A 20950-nucleotide genomic window follows, 5' to 3' on the forward strand; every position below is an offset into this window, starting at 1 on the left:
TTGCTATTTCGACCCACTCCCTCCCCCTTAATTTTGTTATATAGGATTTTTTGTGGACTGGGTGAGGATTTGTGTGTGTGAAGTCAGGGGACTCTGTTAAAAGTGAGGCATCTGGTTACTCTAAGATCAAAACCAAATCTTTTGGTCTCACGTGAAGAACTGTGCAGTTTGGGACTCCCTGTTCTTAATTCAATTACAGGCCTCTTTTTATTTATTTTTTTTTCTTAAATCGAAGGCAGAGTACAACACAAGACAGACAGAGGGGAAAAAATAACAAAGAGAAGATCATACTCGGCAGGCTTTCAAGACATTTTTCCCTAGGCTTCAAATCAAGACCCATGCTCACTGCATGAGGACAGCTGAAGTCAATTTCACCCAGTTACTGGGTTCTTTGTTACCGGATCGCATCCCGGACTACTAAATCTGATGCTTATAGGCTTGCTCCACCTACTTTATGTTTGCAGATGTCCCTGCAGCTCTCCAAACTAATTGTTCCTAGACATCGGACAGGCAGAGTCTAAACCCTTGTTTACTTCCATTGTTTGTTTTTTTTCCCTTAAGTGCCTAATCCTTTATTTGTTTTCAACCACCTGACTCTATTTAGACTGACCATAGGTACTTCCTTCAGAAGCACACCTTCAAAAACCTTCCTGACACCTTCCATGGAAAACCATGCTTACCATGTACTTGTTGAATAGTTTTCATTTTATCTTTAAAGGCAAAGTCACAAAATCCTAGTCATCCACGCCAAATTCTTAGGTTTTTGTTTTTTTGTTTTTTTTTTTTTTTTTTTTTTTTTTTGAGGTGGGTCAGGGACCAAGAAAGAAAACATTTGAAGGTATTTTTACACAGCTACAAGGGACTGTATTCAAAAGATTGATTAGATGCTATTCTCTGGATCTCAGGTCTTCAAACTTTTGATTGCCTGCTCCATAAGTAAAATCATTTTGGCATCCTACAATGCATATTCATTTATTTTTCTGTTATATACTTGTACTTCTATGTAAAATATGTAAAATATTTATTCAAATGGAAATTGAAAACTGATGTATTTCTTCCTCCTCCTTTTTTTTTTTTTAATTAAACAAATTCTAGTTTTTTTTTGTTTGCTTGTTGGTACATATCCTTCAGGAAAGGACATGCCACTTTGGAAACCAGTGCTTTAGTGCAGCAATTTTTAAACTCCAACACTTAAAAGATTGTTCAAACATAGGTTCCTAAGCCTTATTGCAGAACTTCTGAGTCTGGATAGCGCCTCTAAATTTTTGTAAAGCTTCCCATTGATGGCCACACTGTGCAGTTCTGATCTATAGAACAATTTCTCGTTTGGACCATTCTGGGTCCAGCTTCATTTTTATTAATTTATCTATTTCATTCATTTATTTTTCTTTGCGGAAGTTCCCCGGGCCAGGGACTGAATCTGAGCCACAGCTTTGACCTACCCACGCCTCACTACAGCAATGCTGGATCCTTTACCCATGAGGCCAGGCCTGGTATCAATCCCATACCTCGGTAGCAACCTGAGCCACTGTAATTGGGTACTTAATACACAGTGCCATGGTGGGAACTCTGTCCAGGTTCATTTTTAATGTACTATTTCCCAGAAACTCAAAATGTAGGGCTTGAATCCATTTGACCCAGATTGTACTTATCAACAGACCATGATTATTCTTTTCCCTCCTGCTTTGAGAGTTATTTTCATGTGCCTAAATAAATATGCATAAAAACTTCCCTAATTCAAGAAAAGGCCATTCAGCGAAAGGTGCTTCTTGAAATGCAACATTACTGCTCTTGACCTTACAGAATAACTAGAGGTAACTTCTGCAGAAGGGTTATCTGGAAATAACCTACAGATTTATGAATTAAAGTGTAGTGAATAGATAGCATAGTATTTAAATTCAGTTTGATGCCTTCCAAGTAAGTTGAAAGGATTTTGACCTTCCTAAGTTGAGCATTCTATGAAATATTGTTTACACTTCCTGGAAACTTGCTCACACAATCAATTTGCTTAGTTAACTTTTAGGTCAAGGACAAGTCAAAGGAAAATGAAAGCCCCGTAGGTGTGCAGAGATTCCATATATGTGAAATCTAGTGAAATTTTTGATAAAGTGAACATGTGCAAATTTAATGTCTTACAATTTGGTAGAAGAATATTTCTTTGCTCAAAATAATCTGCTTGATTATCCATTCATTTATCTATTGAACAACATATTGTATACTCATAATGTGCCGAATACTGTGCTATGCAGTTATGATAGAGCCATGACTGACTGTACAAATGCGTGTAAAATTATAATTATTACATGAGCTGTTAGGAAGGTACATGATGCTCTGAAAGTGCCATCAAGGAAAATGAGTTAATTGTTCCATGAGAAAATGTGCACAGCTTCTTTCTAACATAATGGTTTACTCTTAAGTATTTACTTTATGGATATCTTAAAGTTATTCATACAGGACCAAAAGACAGACCATCCAGTTCAACAGACTTTCAGTGACTATCCAAAGCTGCTGGATACATTAGTTCCTAAATAGTTTCTGAAGGTCAGCAGGAATCAATAATATGGCTAAGGGCTAGGCTAAGAGGGCTTGAAATTTGGGATTAGCAATTGACTAGTTGTATTGAGTTTAATTATTAAATAAAACAGTTAAAGAATGGGATTGAATGACTTCCTTGCCAGGCACATCCTGAGTCTCAAGGCTGTTGTTGCTAAATCTGCCAAACTTTTTTTTCTGAGTGAATATGCCTTGCCAGTTTCTCAAGTAAGCAAACTGTCCTCACCATTTCAAAAGGTCCGCTGTTCTTATCATCCTTTTCCTAGTCTTCATACTGATGAAGTCTTTAATCTACATGCAAAAAAACCTCTTTTAAGAATCCTTCAGGTTTTAGCCTAATACATGCACAGAAGGCATTATTACTCTTAATTTAATAATAGAGTAACATTTTCATACTAATCAGAGACTTGCTGGCTTTAATTAGTGCACATTATTTCGTGGGAAGGAAAAAACCACTCAAATTTTAAAATAAGATGTTAGCAGGAGCGTGATAAGTCTTTCATTCTTAGCTGTTGGTCTGCTGGTAAAATAGGTTGTTCTGGGTATCTTGACAATATTTTCGTTTGTATTTTAAACCAGACCTTAGTGCAGGGCTTTTGCTGTTGAAATAGACATTTGTTGAAATGGATTCTCTTTTCCATCTTTTTTGCAAGGAGAAAAACATATTAATGTTGCTTTTCTGAAGGGAACTGCCTTTAAAGAAATTGTTTGCAGAATGTGGTTTATCCTTTAAACCCTGTCTCTTTTTGATTCCTGAGCTGAGGTCACTTTGTTGTGATGACTCACCAGGTTTTTTACACCCATCAAGATAGGGATGTTTTGAGATAGTAAGTTTATTCAAAACAAAGCAAATATAATAAAGCATGATTAATAAATGAACAGACTTTGGCTTCCCCTGCTATTCTTCCTTTTTTCCAGTCTAGTTTGGGAAAGTGAAAGGTGACATCTTCTTTCTGGAAGCCTTACTAGAAATAATTTCCGAACTTTGAGGTGTAACTGCTAGGTTGTTCCAGACAAATACCATTCCTGTACCACATCATTTAGCTATTTTTTCTGAATTACTTCATTCTAAGAAGAATGAAACTTTCTAGTTAATGGTTTTTCCCTAACTAATACTAGATGCTTGAGTTACTATAATTTATTAACACTTTTGGTAGAAGTTGAAATTCCTACAGATTTTTATCAATACAGCTATTCTTTCCTCCCCAAACCACATGACAATTAATATTGTGGCTCAGGAATCCAAAACTGTATTAATCTGAATGATGCCATTCTGTAGTAGTTAAAAATGAGGCATGAATGCTAATTATCCCAGCAGGGTTGAATAGAAAGAAGAAAAATGGCCATGCTTTATATTTACTTGTTTATCTCTTACCTTTGGATAATTGAGATATCATAAACTGATGACTGAACTACTGAAATTATCATCACCTCACTTTTTAACTGAATTTTTTAAATTTAGAAATTCGTTTTTTTGTTTTGTTTTGTTTTTTAAACAAGGACATACTGTTTTTTAAGAACTGTGCTGATATATAAAAAAGGGGAAGAAAAGGAGTTCCTGTGGGTTAAGGATCCATCGTTGTCACTGCTGCAGCTCTGGTTATAGATAGCTGTGGCATGTGTTCAATCCCTGGCCCAGGATCTTCTGCATGCTGTGGAAGTGGCCATAAAAGGGGGATCCCAACCAAAAAAAAAAATCAGTGTCATTAATTAAACAAACCATAAACCCTCACACAAAAAAGTGTTAAAAACCTTCAGTAATTTCAGGAACAAATATCAAAGTGGTCCAAGGATGTGAATAATAACCATGATTAAAATTCATCTAATACAAAATATTGTATATATAAGGGATAAATAACAAGGTCCAATTAAAAAAAATCCATCTAATGCTTGAAGTGCTACAAAAAATAGATCATTGGCCTGGCTTTGTGAGTTTGTGGGGCCAGTGTTAGATTTCATATTTCCTTTAGATATGAGGAGGTTCCGGAGAGGGCCCCTGTCCGTTTTTGATTCCCAGGATCAATCCTGCTGCCCTGAATGACCAGGCAGTGCCCACTTCCCCTTCTTATCGCTCTAGGCTTGTTCCTCCTGAGACTGGCTCTGAGAAAGGAAAAATACTTTTTCAGTCAAGGGACAAACCAACTAAGTGTACTTTCCTAATAGGGCATAGGATGCTAAACTGTTTAGTGAGACATGCTGCTGGAAAAGTTTGGATTTAGAATAAAATTGGGCTACTCTTGTCTGTATTTCTGAATGTCGTATAGGAAATAAGAGCTGAGAGACCAAGTAAAACAGAGATTTCAATTAGGGTACCCCTCCAGATAATGACAGCTTTTTCCTCCCCTTATTACTATTTCAAAATTTATGGTAAGACCAAACTGAGTTGTCTTACTAGCTCAGTGTACAGTGATGCAAACTTTTCTTTCTGTGTGATGGATAGAGGGATCAAACTGCAGTTTGAACCGACAGAGGCATAAAAACTCTTAATGTACTGTAGCAGACAGGAAAGAGTAGGGAGACAAAAAGAGACAAATAAACCAGGAGCGGCATGAGGGGGAGCATATGTAATCTAAGTAAGTTTATGAAAATATACATCCTTCAGCAGTATAATACCTACGTGGCTATTCACTCTAGGGCCAGATTGGACTTTGATTTCTTACCAGTGTAGACCTCAACTTTTGTCCTCATGATGCTAACACTAACTATCCAGATGACTAACTTGTTTTACTTTTCATCCAGTTTTGGCATTACCTAGCTATAAATTCTGTTAACATAGGTTACAGAAGAGCAATTATAGAACCATTTTGTGAAAGATAATTTCTAGGCAGAACTTCTCCACAAATAGAATCCCAAGTAGAGTATGTTTTTGTGTCTCTGTCCATTAAGGAAACAAATTCTTGGCATTAGGCTTACCTGGAAGACTTTGTAAATATGATGTCATAAGCATATTTTGCCAAACATATAGAAACAGACACAATCTAGGTCTCCTACTTTTATCCAGATATATGAAACACAGGCTCATCTGCTCATTTACAGCTGTTGATCATTTCACACTTGACAATGAGCCCAGGCAAATCAATTTTTTATTCTTAATTTAAGAGTTCATTTACTCATCTCTCTTAATGTCTGGACAATCTTACTTTCTGAAGCTTGTTCATAACACTTAAGATTTGGGAGCTTCTTTAACTTTAGATTTAACTGTAAAATTTATTATATAATAGAGAAAATAATTCAGTTTTCCCTTTGATTATGATTTTAGTTTTAGATACACAATAAAGCTTATATATTGAAAGGCAAAGTACACTTCAACTCTCTAAGAATTATAGCAGAATTGCTATTTAGGTTTGTGGCCTCAGAAATCAATCTCAATATTCATGATGAGTTTGATGGATTCTAGTTTAAATAAAAGATTCCATTTGAAAATGATCAAAAAAGCCAACCTTCATGGAACTAAATTATTCCTTATGGAGGATTCAAGTATAATTATTGCAAATGAATATCTTTTTAAAGTTATTTTCATAGAGTTTATTTGGAGATACACACAAAAATAGCATCTCTAAATTTTTCAGCTAACTCTTAGAATTTTCTATGTGAAGATTAGAATCTTCTATATGAAGAAATATCTCACCAGAAAAAGAATTATTTGTATAACTCACATTACTAGCCAAATGATGATTTGAAGAAACTCCCATTTAATATATATCAAAACAGTCTGAGCTATATCTTAACTTCTAGTTTAAATAATACCAAATTTATTTGATCATAATTTGATTTTATAATAAAATAAAGTCCACACATATTTTATTATGAAATGACCGTGGGGTATGTAACAGGTTTATTGAAGCATCTACTCATTAGCGTGTAAATATGAAATGGTTTCATTTCTGTCCAGTATCCTTCTGAATAGTTGCATTTAGTGGCCCAGTTTAAAATTGTCTCAGTCATTTGGGTTATAGGATAATCTCATTTAATATTTAATACTCACTTATCTTTACTTAAGAACCTTTCATTTTTCTAAAAAAAAAAAATCTTGAGCTTCCTTCCATGGTTCTCTCCATAGCATGGCTACTTGAGAGGAGGGAAAGTGGTCTCACACCTCATTCTTCTCCCTTTTAGGGGAGGCGCTAGCTTTTCCAATACTGGTGGCAGGAAGAAAGCATAATTCTGGCAAAGGTTTTTGCATGGGAATGACTTCATATGGGGGGGTGGGGAAGTGTCCTTTCTTCTGTTCCTGGCAGCCTCTGATGTTGATGTGGCCTATGTAGAGACTGTCTGTGGGAATGGTTTGTGGCTTTCTTGTTTCACTCAATCCCCTCCAACTTCTCCCTCAGAGGGGCAGCATGTGTGCCCTTAGCTGTTCCAGAGGTATAAGCCCAATGTTTTCTTCCTGTTGGGCATCAGAATAAGCAGATTCTTCCCTTCAAGTATCTTCTCAAGTAGTTCCATTGAAGTCAGCATGGTCCTTTCTTGTTCCCTCGGTGGGCTGCAGAGTGCGGAGACGGTGTGCACTTTGGTTTTTTTACTGCCTAGGCTACAGTACAGTCCTTTCAAATTTAGTTGGAAGGGGCCAGGCAGTAGGCCCAGGCAACAAGTAAGTGGGAGTGTTTTATTCAATCGTGCCTTCCAATGTCCGGGGACACTGGAACTGTCCCTCTCTTTTCCCACATGGGATGGGAAGTTCTGAGAACAATGGTATGCTCGACTCCTAATTTTTCATGCTCTTCTGAGAACTGTCTTTCCAAGCTCCACTCTAGGGCTCCACAGAATGAGCCATGCTCTTCAGCCACAGAATAGCATGTGGGTCCTCCTTGCAGAGACTTCTTCCCTTTATGACGGGTTCTTTTGTAGTTTAGCCTCCAGAAATCTCACCCCGCTTCAGTTCTCTCAGTATTCATGTTATATTGACTTAGGTAGGATAGAAAGGGTATGTTCTCAGGAGTCAGGGGCCCTAACTAGCTCTCTAACCTTGAAATATGGAGCTTTTCTTTTCTTTTTTTCTTTTTTTACAGTTGGCGTTTAACTAAAATTCCTGCACAGTACAGAAAGTCCCAGTCAACATTCAGTTATACAAGTTTCTGTAAATCAAACATTAAGAGAAAAAACTGATTACTTATTTTCAGAGAATAACAGCAATTTTAGTGTACATAGACTTAAATTGATAAATTCTTTAAAATTTAGTGGTTTTTTTTTTTTTGCTGTTTTTACTCTTTTTTTTTTTTTGTTCTCTGAAAGGATTTTTTGCTTATCTCAACTATCAGAGAGATGCTTTCCTATGTATTTTAGCTTTTATATTTAGTTCTCTCATTCATCTCAAATCAGATGGAAGTTGAGGGTTTTTTTTTTTTTTTTTTTTTTTTTTTTGGTTTGTTTGGGGTTTTTTGGTGGCTGTGCAGTTGTTATAATACCAATACCCTTTGTTGAAAAGTTTGTTCTCTCCATTTGAATAACCTTGGCACCTTGGTCGAATATCAATTGATCATATAAGTATGGATCTATTTCTAATTTTATGTTCTGTTTCATTAATGTATTTGTCTCTGCTCATGCCATTGTTTTAATTATTGCAATTTTATGGTAAGTCTTAGAATCAGACCTTGTATCTGCAAGCTTGCTAAATTTATTATTAGTTCTGCTGATTCCTTAGGATTTTTTACATGAACAATCATGTTTTCTACAAATTAAAGAAATACTTCTCGCTTTTAAATTTGGATGCCTTTTTGTTTTGTTTGCCCTATTGCGCTGATTAAGGCTTCCTGCACAATGTTGAATATAAGTACAGAGATCTTTGCTTGTTCACAGTCTTAGGAAGAACACATTCGTTTTTTTCACCATGAATATAATGTTAACGCTAGTTTTTCAAAAAACGCTCACAATTAAGGATGTTTGCTTCTAGTCTTAATTACTCAGAAGTTTTTACATGAATGGTTGGTGAATTTTGTCCTTCTATGAATGGCTTAGCTTAATTCCACAAACATTGATGTGCTATCATTATTATTCAATAATCTCTATAATTAAAAAACATTGATATGTTTTGTGACTTGATATAGTTTCCCTTGGTAATTAAGCCATTATATATGCATGTATATATGCATATTCTGCTGGTTATCAATTAGGTTGAATTGGTTTGTTCAAATCTTCTATATTTTTACTGATTTTTGTTTACTTCTATCATTCACTAAAAAGGGGTTATTAAAGTCTTCAGTTATGGTTGTGGATTTGTAGCTTTCCATTTTGTTATGTCAGTTTGTGCTTCATGTATTTTAAAGCTTGGCTAGCAGATGTATACATACATAGGATTGCCCTATATTTTTGACAAACTGATCCCTTATTATGCAATCACCTTTTTATCTCTGATCATAATTTTGCTTCAGATTACTTCTTTTGTGACACTGACATAGCCACACAAGTTTTTATGCTTACTATTTACTTGGTATACTGTTTTCTACCTCTACTTCAAACTGGTTTGTGTCTTTATACTTAAAAATTTTTGCACAGCATAGAAAACCATAAACAAAATGAAAAGACAACCCACAGAATGGGAGAAACTATCTGCAGAGGAAATGACTGACAAGAGATTAATCTCAAAAATACACAAAACCTCCTGCAGCCCAATATCAAAAAAAAACAAACAACCCAATCAACAAATGGGCAGAAGATGTAGCATAGACATTTCTCTGAAGAAGGAATACAGATGGCCAAACACACACACACACACACACACACACACACACACACACGAAAAGATGCTCAACATTGCTAATTATTAGAGAAATGCAAATCAAGACTACCATGAGATATTACCTTACACCAGCCAGAATGGCCATCATCAGAAAGTCTACAAACAATAAATGCTGGAAAGAGTGCAGAGAAAAGGAACCTTTTTACACTGTTGATGGGAATGTAAATTGGTGCAACCATTATGGAAAACATTATGGAAGTTCCTTAAAAAAACAGCAGTCCCACTCTTGGGCATCTATTTGGAGAAAACTGTAATTTGAAAAGACACATGCACTCCCAATGTTGATTGTAGCACTATCTACAATAGCCAAGACATGGAAGCAACCAACCTAAATGTCCAACAACAGAGGAACGGATAAAGAAGATATGGTACATATATACAATGGAATATTACTCAGCCATAAAAAAGAATGAAATAATGCTTTTTGCAGCTACATGGAAGGACCTAGAGATCATCATACTAAGTGAAGTTAGACAGTGAAAGGCAAACATAATATCATTTATATGTGGAATCATTAAAAAAAGTATACAAATAAACTTATTTGCAGAACAAAAACATGACCCACAGACTTTAGAAAACTTATGGTTATCAAAGGGGACAGGTTAGGGAGGGGTGGACTAGGGGTTTGGGATTGGCATATGCACACTGAGATATGGAATAATCGACCAATGGGGACCTGCTATCTAGCACAGACAATTTACCCAGTATTCCATGATAATCTATGAGGGAAAAAATCTGAAAGAGAATGCATGTGTGTATAGACATAGCTAAGCCACTTTGTTGTATAGTGGAAACTATCATGACATTGTAAATCGACTATACTTGAATAAAATTAAAAAAAATGAAAATATACCTTTCCTAAGTCTCATAGAGTTGATTCCTGTATGTTTGAAGTGCTGTAACCATCTTTGCCTATTAAATGGAGACATTACCCATTTAACATAGGTATGGATATGATTTTTGTCTATAATCTTGAATTTTTTGTAGCAGAAGTAGTTCTTTTTCCATTGTTACTCATTTCTATCTCATTTTGAATTAACCTGCCATATTTTAGTATTTCAATCATCTTCTATTGACTTTTACCAGTAATTTTTGTATTTTTTTTTTTTTTTTTTGTCTTTTTGTCTTTTGTTGTTGTTGTTGTTGTTGCTATTTCTTGGGCCGCTCCTGCGGCATATGGAGGTTCCCAGGCTAGGGATTGAATCGGAGCTGTAGCCACCGGCCTACACCAGAGCCACAGCAACGCGGGATCCGAGCTGCGTCTGCAACCTACACCACAGCTCACGGCAACGCCGGATCGTTAACCCACTGTGCAAGGGCAGGGACCAAACCCGCAACCTCATGGTTCCTAGTCGGATTCGTTAACCACTGCGCCACGACGGGAACTCCTGTATTATGTTTTTAGTGATCCTTTCATGAATAATTTATGCATTTTTGATTACCACATTCTATCTTGTATCAATATTATATTACTTTATTATAAGAAATTACAACAGTTTTTTTATTCACATCCCTTTCACACTTTGAGCTACTAATTTTATATATTTTACTTCTAACTATTAAAATCTCTTAAATCTATTAAAATTTATTTTCATTTTAATAGTAAGTTGGCATTAAAATAATTTAATAAATAAAAGAAAAATAATCTATAATGTTTAACCACATATTTACCACTTACAATGTTTTTAAATTTTCGTCTAAATTTCCATCAGGTTTTATTTATTTTATCCTAAGACCTTGCTTTATTATTTATTAGTACAAATGTGCTAGCAACAGTATTTCGACTTTGTTTTTCTCAAAGCATCTTTATTTCAATTTAAGTTTTAAAAGATATTTTTATTGGGTATACATTCTTGTTTGATAGAAATGAAAAAAAGAACCAAAAAAACTCTCATCACTGTGAAGTTGCTATCCCACTATATTCTGCCTTCCATTGTGTCTGATGAGGAGAAGTTATCTGTCTTTCTTATTGTTCGTCTTGTGTAACTGGGTTTCCCTAACATCAAAGATGTTTTAAAAGATTTATTCTTTACCTTTAGGAGAATCATTGTGCAAATATGGAAATCTTTCAGTATGTTTCTCTGCTTTCAAAGGTCAAATCTCTTCCAGTTTCTGTCTGCTTATGATGACTCTTCATTGTAATAAACAGTTTTTTATATTTTTCAGAGTTTATAATTATTGTCTATGAGGTTAGTCTCATAAATACTGCCAAAACATTACCTGCAGCCTTGATGCTGTTTATATAGCATTATACTGTGTTTTTTTCATAACCTGATTTTAATGGACTTTATTTCTCAAAGCATCTTTAGGTTCATAGAAAAATTGAGTGGTTCTGTATAGAGTTCCCATATACCCCCTGCCCGTACACATGCATAGTTTCCATCATTAGCCTTCTCACCAGAGTGGTACTTTTTTTTTTTTTTTTTTTTTGTCTTTTTGCTATTTCTTTGGCTGCTCCTGCGGCATATGGAGGTTCCCAGGCTAGGGGTCGAATCAGAGCTGTAGCTGCCAGCCTACACCAGAGCCGCAGCAACGTGGGATCCGAGCCGCGTCTGCGATCTACACCACAGTTCACGGCAACGCCGGATCGCTAACCCACTGAGCAAGGGCAGGGACCAAACCCGCAACCTCATGGTTCCTAGTCGGATTCGTTAACCACTGCGCCACGATGGGAACTCCCAGAGTGGTACTTTTTGATAATTGATGAAGCTACATTGACACATCATTATCGCCCAAAGTTCAGGGTTTACACTGGTGACCCTGGTTTGGATAAATTCACCATTTTTTGTATCCACCATTATAGTATACTACGGGGTAGTTTCACTGGCCAAAAAATCTTCTGTGCCCTTCCTAAGAGTCTTCATCTCTCCCTCTCCACTAAATCCTGGTGACCACTGATGTTTTTACTCTCTCCATAGTTTTGCCTTTTATAATATATCACATAGTTGGAATCATACAGTTCTCTTTGCCTTGCATGCCTTATGCAGACTCTTTGTCAGTTTAATTCTAATCATGTTAATGATTAGATCATTAATTCTAATCATTTTAATTCAAATCATCTTTCAGGACTCACTTGAAATATTATCCTTGATTTAAATTATGTTTAAATTTTTTAAAAATTTTATTGGAGTAGAGTTGATTTACAGTGTTGTGTTAGTTTCAGGTGTGCAGCAAAGAGATTCTGTTATGTATTTACATATATCCATTCTTCTTCAGAGTCTGTTCCCATATAGATTATTATAGAATATTTAGCAGAGTTCCCTGTGTTATAGAGTAGGTCCTTGTTGGTTATGTATTCTATATATAGTAGCATATAAATGTTAAGTCCAAACTCCTAATTTATCCTTCCCCATAAATTATGTTTATATTTATTATTCTTTTTCTCTGTTCTTTTTTTCCCATTTATCTTCTTCTTATAATAATAAATTATATATTTTCTGCATATATGTTGGTTTAGTATGTGTCTCTTTTGAGATAGTAAGCAATAAGAGTACACCAACATCTGTTTTACTCATCCTGTGACTGCCGTAAAGTATGCACTCAATAAATATTTATTGAATGAAGAAGCCGTTCAGTAGTCTTTCTGATCTATCAAACTATTTCTATGTCAGATACTAGCACATATAATTAGCTGAAGATAAAAGGGTTTACAGGTTTATTCTGCAGGCTACTTTAAGACCTCAATATATTAATTTTTATATCTAGAATATTTTGAAATGTTTCTTTTCTTTTCATGTTAGAGAGAAAAAAACTGAATTTGCTCCCATGAAAAGCAAAATAAATTATTTCATAGATTTGTGAACTTGTCACTTAAACTCTTGTAAGGGATAATAATTTTTTAAAAAAATAATTATTTATAATACAAAAAAGCCAGCACTCAGTAGCAGTTATTTCATAAAAGTTAGAGATTAAACTCAAAGTACTAACTAAAACTTTAATAAAGAACCTTCTTTATGTTAAAGAACTCCCTTTGATATAGGACACCAAGAGACTTAAGTGCTTAAAAATTTTAAGTGCCATAAAAAAATCTAAAGTTTTGATCTAAAGTAACAAAAATAACACAGGGCTCTGGAAAAGAGAATGACTTCAGTAAATTGGTATGTGTGTTGATGGCTGTGGAGGGCTACTCTGCACAAGGTGATCAGGAAAGAATCATTTGAGGAGATTAAGGTTTGAGTCGAACCCTGGATGATGAAAGGGACCAGTCTTGTGAAGCTCTTTAAGAAGCTTTTCCAAGTAGAAGAGGTTTTAACATCTCTATGGGTGAAAAAGCTTGGACTGTTCAAGAAACAGAAAATTTTGGATTATTCAAGATCTTACCATTAGTCAGGAGTTTGACTTTTATTCTTAAAGCAATGGCAGTAAAATCTGGCTACATTCTTATTGCTAATCCAGAGTAAGGAGGGAGTGGACACCTTGCAGTTAGCAAAACTTGCTTTTGCGTGGGCACAGCGGATAAACATTTTGGATTTTGCTGGTGTCATTTGAAGGCTTCCAAGTCAAGCATTTTCATGATTTTCATTAAAACACTTAATTGCCAGTTATTATGGATTTATAATTCATGGGGGCACCTTTATAGGTACTCTCATTTATTCTTCAATTCTGATGAATCAACATTAATATCAGCACCAATGTATAACCGAGAAAGCAAGAGCAAAGTGGGGTAACATACCTTGGATTCATTAATTACTCAACATGCATTTAGTGAACAACTACTATGTGACATTGGAACAATAGTAAACAAATTAACCAAATTCCTACCCTCACGGAGTTTACAATCTAGTAGGGAAGAGAGACAATAACATAACGAAATGCCATATGGTAGTACATGCTCATAAGAAGAAGAAGCAGGATAGGAAGAGAGGGAGGATGGAGATGGGCTGTTTTCGACAGAGTGGGCTGGCAAAGCCTCTTTGAAGAGATGATTTTTAAGCAGCTTCTTGAATGAAGTAAGTTTAGTGGAAAGGAGATATCATACAAATATACAGAACCTGAAACCAAGTCGTTAAAATCTAAACCCCACACTTTTGGCAAAACTTACTTACTGGTTCCTTGAGGTCCAAAATCCCACCAAGGGGTTAGTAAAGCTTTAAAAATTATACTTATAGTGTTAGTAGGTAAAAATACAACATCTTGCTCATGAGCCTCTAATTCTACTTGGGGATAATTTTATCCCTTTCAGTTTCATTCTGTCACTTGAAGGTTAAGCTAGTCTTTTAGGGCAGGTAGCTTTGTGGAGTTTTGCTCTCCTGCTTCTTCTTCCTCCCGTGGTTCCAGATCTTATCGGTCCTAGTTCTGCAAGCCTAACATACCACATGATACCAGGGGCCCCCAGCGTCCTCCAGTCCTCCCTATCTTTTACTGACCTGGTCTTTAAGAGTCTGCCTTTGACCTTGCTCTGCTCACCACTGACACATCAAGTCTTCCCTCTAGGTATGAGTGGTGCAGAGCCGCTGCCCCTGCAGCCTGTCCACTCCTCCTGCTGACTGCACCAGCCCTGCAGATATGAACTCAATTTGTGACTGTTCCATCTCTGGACTTTTCCACTCTGCAGCCCTCTGCTCCAGAGTGATTTGGCCTTCAGTGCCCTGGGGACCTCCCAGGCAGCATTCCCAGCTCAATCTAAATTCCCCACAGGGACATGTTGCATCTTCTGGGTCTCTCCCATGCCACGTGGTAGCTGAGGGAAGCTCCAGCCTGGAAAGGGGCGAGGCTGGGAGTCTTTTTCTTAATTCTCAGCTCTCTTCCTTCCAACTCTACCAATTTGTCTCTTTTTAAGTGAGAAATTGTTGTTAATATCATGCCAGGTGATCCTGATTTTTGTTTTGTTTCACTTTTAAATACTCAGAAGAGACAAAACAAGTATTGTTCATTTATGAGGGCTGAACGTAAGAGACAGTTTTGCTTTAACTCCCACAAAGATTTGGCTTGGAAGATGAATAGCCAAATCCTGGAGGATGCAGGTCATTGAATGAACCACAGAGAAAGGTGCTACAGACCTGTTAAACAGGAACATCTTTCAGAGTGCCATCTGAGAGTCTCAAGGAAGAGATGTATGAGTGGGAAGTTTTCTTTAAAATAAGAGGAGGCCATTCATCTTGGACGCCCATCCCTCTTGATGGATGAGGAAACCAGAGCATTATAAATCAGTGTGGATAGGATTAAACAGTGATGTAGAAATTTCACAACTAGGTAGATAACATGTTTTTTTTTTTCCCCCCCCAAATACAATGTGGTAGACACACCTGTTTACATTGGCTTTCAGTAAATTTGGCCTTTGTCTTCTGGGGCAGTTTTTGGGAGGCTGCATATCATGACATGATAGTAAAGTGTTAGGATGAAGATATTAAAGGATTCAGGTATTTCTTTTAGATTTAAATGAATGAAATATAGCTCACTTTTTTAAGGTGAGGCACACGTTTCATAAAATGTAAGTGATAAAATGATAATATTACTGGAGACAGTAGCAAACTCCCTGCTTTTGTCAACACATATCTTCTCAAGTATGACAGCTTACTTTTAACCACTTAAACAGTCATTAACAGACTGTTGACAAAAACTTACTCCTTCAAAAGTATCAACAGTTCACAATATACAAAGACGTGACATTAGCAACTCAGTCCTTCCTGTTTAATAACTGGTTTCTCAAGCAAAAACTCCAGTGTAAAGTCTTGAATTTCAAAGTACTTAGATATATATTTGATATTGAAACATTTAAATATTTTCCTTATAGAAAATGAACTCAATCCAGGATAGTAATATGATGTTAGGGCAAAATATATGAATATAATGATTGTACATATATATGTGTGTATGTGTGTGTGTATATATTATAATTTTAAGAATAAAACATATGACTATAAAGATTATATGTATATATATGTGCATATATATACACTACAATTATAAGTTTATTTATTGATTGATTGCCTTCTTTTTTTGTTTTTTTTTTTTTAGGGCCGCACTAGTGGCATTTGGAGGTTCCCAGGCTAGGGGTTGAATTGGACCTTCAGCTGCGTGCCTACGCCACAGCCACAGGAACACAGGATCCGAACCGTACCTGCAACCTGCACCACAACCCATGGCAACACTGGATCCTTAACCCACTGAGCAAAGCCAGAGATCAAACCTGCAACCTCATGGTTACTAGTCAGATTTGTTTCCACTGCACCACAACAGGAATTCCATACAATTATAAGTTTAAAAATATATGAATATAAATATTATACATGTATGCATATATATATATATATGTAAAGATTACAAAGATTCTATAAATATTGGAATTTCTCCCTTCCCTTTGTTTAAAAAGAGGGTGAGTTTAGAGAGAAATAGAGAAAGTGAGAGAGAGTAAGAGAAAATCAGAACTGGTTCTCAGAAAGGATCTCATAAATTCATATTGGGATGTTAACAACTAAATATATTCAGCAGATCAGCACTTAACTAGGGACAATAGCTTAAGCCAAAGTACAGCTTCTGCAATGAAGCCTCAGCCACTTTTATTCTCAGGCAGCACCCCTTGAACCCCTCAGATAATACTCCACAGAGCACTGGATTTTTCTTGCTTTAAGTCAAATCCCTTTGTACCTTTTATGGAAATTCAATCAATATAGTTTTAATACTTTTACTTTGAAATGATTAACGTTTCACAGGAAGTTACCAAAAAAAAATGTATGGGGATTCTGTTTGTCCTTCTTTCAGTTTTCCCCATTGGTGACTATAGTACAATCTCAAAACTAGGAAATTGACATTAATAGAGTCCACAGAATTTGCTCTGATTCCATCAGTTTTTCATGCACTTGTGTGTGTGTGTGTGTTCTACGTGTATAGTTCTATGTGACTGTATCATGTGTGCAGAATCATATGACTAGAAGCAATCAAGAAACACAACTGCAGCCACACTCATCCCTTTCATTCCCCAACCTCCAAGTCTTGGCAACCAAAATAACTCTATTACTGTGTTATTTCAAATATGTTATATAAATCATACAGGATGTAACCTTTTGAGATTTACTTTTCTCACCTCGCATAATTCCCTAGTGTTCTACCCAAGCTGTTGCATGTGTCACTAATTTTTTCCTGTATTGCTGAGTAATATTCCATGGTATGAATGTACCACAGTTGAACTACTTACCCATTAAAGGGCATTTTTGTTGTTTCCAGTTTGGGACAATTATGAATAGAGCTGCTGTGGACAGATTTTGTGTGGATGTACATCTTCATTTCTCTGGGATAAATGAACAAAATTGCAACTACTGAGACATATAGTTATTGTATATTTAGTCTTGTAAATAATTGTCATACTCTTTTGAAAAGTGGCTATATCATTTCACATTCCATCAGCAGTGTTTAAAGATCCAATTACATAGGTTTTTTTTTTTTTTTTTTTTTTTTTTTTTTTTTTTGTCTTTTCTAGGGCTGCTCCCGTGGCATAGGGAGGTTTCCAGGTTAGGGGTCCAATTGGAGCTGTAGCCACCAGCCTATGCAAGAGCCATAGCAACGCCAGATCCGAGCTGCATCTTCGACCACAGCTCATGGCAGTGCCAGATCCTTAACCCACTGGGCGAGGCCAGGGATCAAACCCACAACCTCATGGTTCCCAGTCAGATTCGTTAATCACTGAGCCACGACGGGAACCCCATAGCGTTTTTGCTAGTATTTGGTGTTTATCATTTCTTAGGTTTTAGCCCTTTTAATAACTGTGTAGTGATATGTCATTGTGATTTTAATTCAGATTTCTCTAATGGCTAATGACATTGAATACTTTTTAATGTGCTTATCAGCCATCTGTACGCATTTTCAGGGAAATGTATTTTTGTGTCTTTGCCTTGTTTCTAATTGGAGTTTTATTAAACTGCTGAGTTTTAAAAGTTCTTAATATGTTCTACATGCCTGTCCTTTGTTAGATACTGCTTTTTGCAAATATCTTCTCACAATCTGTATCTTTTCTTATTGTCCATGTCACAGGTTTTTTGCAAAGCAAAGTATTTTAATTTTGTTAAGTCCAAATTATCAATTCTTTCATGAATCATCCTTTGGGGATGAAGACTAAAATCTCTTTGTCTAGCTCTCAGTCCTAAGGATTTTTCTCCAATTTCTTTCTATAATTTTACATTTTACATTTAAGTCTGTGATAGGTTTTAAGTTAATTTTTTTAAAAGAGATTTAGATTGAATTTTTAGATTAATCGTTTTTGCCTATGGATGTCCAATTGTTCCAGCACCATCTGTTGAAAAGGCTGTTCTTTGTTCATTGAATAACTTTGGCAACTTTGTTAAAAATTAGTTGGCCATACTCAGATGGATCTATTTCTGGATCTCTATTCTGTTTTACATGTCAACCCCTCTACCATATTTTCTTGTTTACTATAGCTATAGAGTAAGCATTAACATCAGGAAGAGCGATTCCTCCAACTTTACTCTTGTTTCTAAAAATTGTTTTAGCTGTTCTAGACCGTTTATCTTTCTATATACATTTTATAATTAACTTGTCAATGTCTACAAAAATCTTGCTGGACTTATTAGACTTGTTTGAGTCATGCATAGACCCATAGCAGACTAATGCTTTGTTAAAACCACCTGGCTAGCAAGTGGCAGGAGAGGTATTTGGACTCAGTCTGATCTGGAGTTCATGCTCTCAACAACTGTCTCTCTATATCCTATTATTCCCAAAGACCAAGGGTATAACAAGTGCCTCCACTGTGCAGTTGAATACTCTATATCAGGATGGTTGATGTTGGGAGCTGGGTAGGGTGAGGTGGAGAATTATACTAAATCTGCAGTTAAATTAATATTATGTTTTACCAAATGCAAACAATGGCAAGAAATAACATTTTTGTCTGTACTATTTGCAGGTCTCTTGATCATTCAAAATTCACCTTTAAGCGATAGCCACGACATTTATGGGAGCCCGTGATGTGGAATTAAAAGATGCATAAGGTTAAACTATATCTTGCCTTACAATGAATTTGGGTTCTGAGTCATCCTTGGTCATAAGTGGCTATCAATGTCTTAGAAGATAATTTTTACTTATAATACAAGTTAAGCCCTCCATTGCTAAGAGTCTCACCACTAAAGCTGAATAACTATTTTCTTGTAAATAACTTGTAAATATTTAATTTGATATTCCTCCTAAACGAATGCCTGTAAACCTTTATTTTCATGGCTTGCTGAGCAGAAACTTCTGTGAGTTTAATAATACAACAGGTAGCTTGTATTAGGACTCGGTGATGGCTTGAGGTCTGGAGCTCTCGTCTCAGTACAACCTGCCGACAGGCAGCAGTGCATGGACTTGGCAGGGGTGGTGTGTGTCTGTGTATGAAAATGATGTAGCAGTTGGGACTTTTTACAGCTTGTACTTTTACTCACTGTTGTATAAACAGTGGAGCACACATTCATGTTTTTATAAATTGCAAATCTTTGAATATTTTTTCTGTGCAATACTTTAGTTTGGACACTGGAGCTAGAGGAACTTTGAATTCTACTGGAATGGCTGGCTTGCCTTAAGCCAGTGATTAGTATCCACAAACTTCTCTTTTCTTTTTCATACCATGGTGTTTTGACCCTACTATTTCATGACCTCTCCCAGAGTTAGTTTGGTTAATGCTGGGTGTTGTAACAAAAAAACACTGAAGTCTCAATAATTTAAAACAGTGCAATTGCTTTCCTCATTAGTATAGTATTCTAAACTGGGTATTCTTGTTGGCACAACTTTCCTTTAAGCAGTGATTCAGAAGCCTGGGATTTCTTTCTTCTTCTTGTTCTGCCATTTGAAACACATAACTCTTGACATCGCCCTAGATTGTCTCCATGTCAGTGAGCTAGGGGAAGAGAACATATATCTCACTTGTGAAAGCGATATATCTCACTTGTCCTCATATTTCTTTAAGATAAGTGAGTCACATGTGCCCAGAAAATTGTGGAGGAGGGCAGGGCCATGTAGTATGCTCAGGAGGATGAAAAGATGGGTTTGCATGTCTGGGCTCTATAACAGAGTCAAAGATCTTGACCAAGCTCCTACACATTTGTCCACTACTGGTCTTTGTTCCATTATTGGTATAGTAGTTAGAACAAAGCAGAGAGAGAGAGAGAGAGAGAGAGAGAGAGAGAAACTGTGAGATTGGGTGCATACGTTGTGGAAAATTCAGTAATCCCCTTGTTTCCTCCATATAGTAAATCTGTTTGTTATTTGCACTCAGCAAACAACAGGGGTAAAACCACTTTGTTGACGCTCCACATTGTTTTAGGCCAGCAGAATTCTGAGAGCTCAGCTTCCCACATTCTGCATTTATAAAATCTACTAGATTCATTCTGGAAGAAATTAGGAGCACACATTTGAGGTAATCTCAAGGGTAAGAGGTTAAGGGAAAACTGCATGCCTTGAAAATAATTTATGATAATTTGGGAATTTTGAAAATAGGGTAATAATGTAATCCTTGATAACAATTTACTTTGTTTTTTTTTAATGGATTAACTGAGAAATAAGGATAAACATAGTATTTTATACAACTTACAACTTATAGAAATAACCAACAGAAACAAAAAAGGTGATAGTTAAAACTTCTCACTGTAAAATTTGCTACTGAGGAAAAATTTACTGACAAAATGACTCTTGTTGGCAAAATGTAGGTTTGCAAAATTTGGTCTGGAAGATAACTGACGT

The 20950-nt window shown here is 36.0% G+C and overlaps 1 long non-coding RNA gene across 1 annotated transcript in view; it reads left to right on the plus strand.

The window, feature by feature from the left end:
• Positions 1–20950, plus strand: part of LOC102157696 — a 339998-nt gene that overhangs the window by 262728 nt on the left and 56320 nt on the right. The gene's annotated exons all lie outside the window — the stretch shown is intronic.

Source organism: Sus scrofa, chromosome 4 (genome assembly GCF_000003025.6).
Source record: "Sus scrofa isolate TJ Tabasco breed Duroc chromosome 4, Sscrofa11.1, whole genome shotgun sequence".
Taxonomy (NCBI): domain Eukaryota; kingdom Metazoa; phylum Chordata; class Mammalia; order Artiodactyla; family Suidae; genus Sus; species Sus scrofa.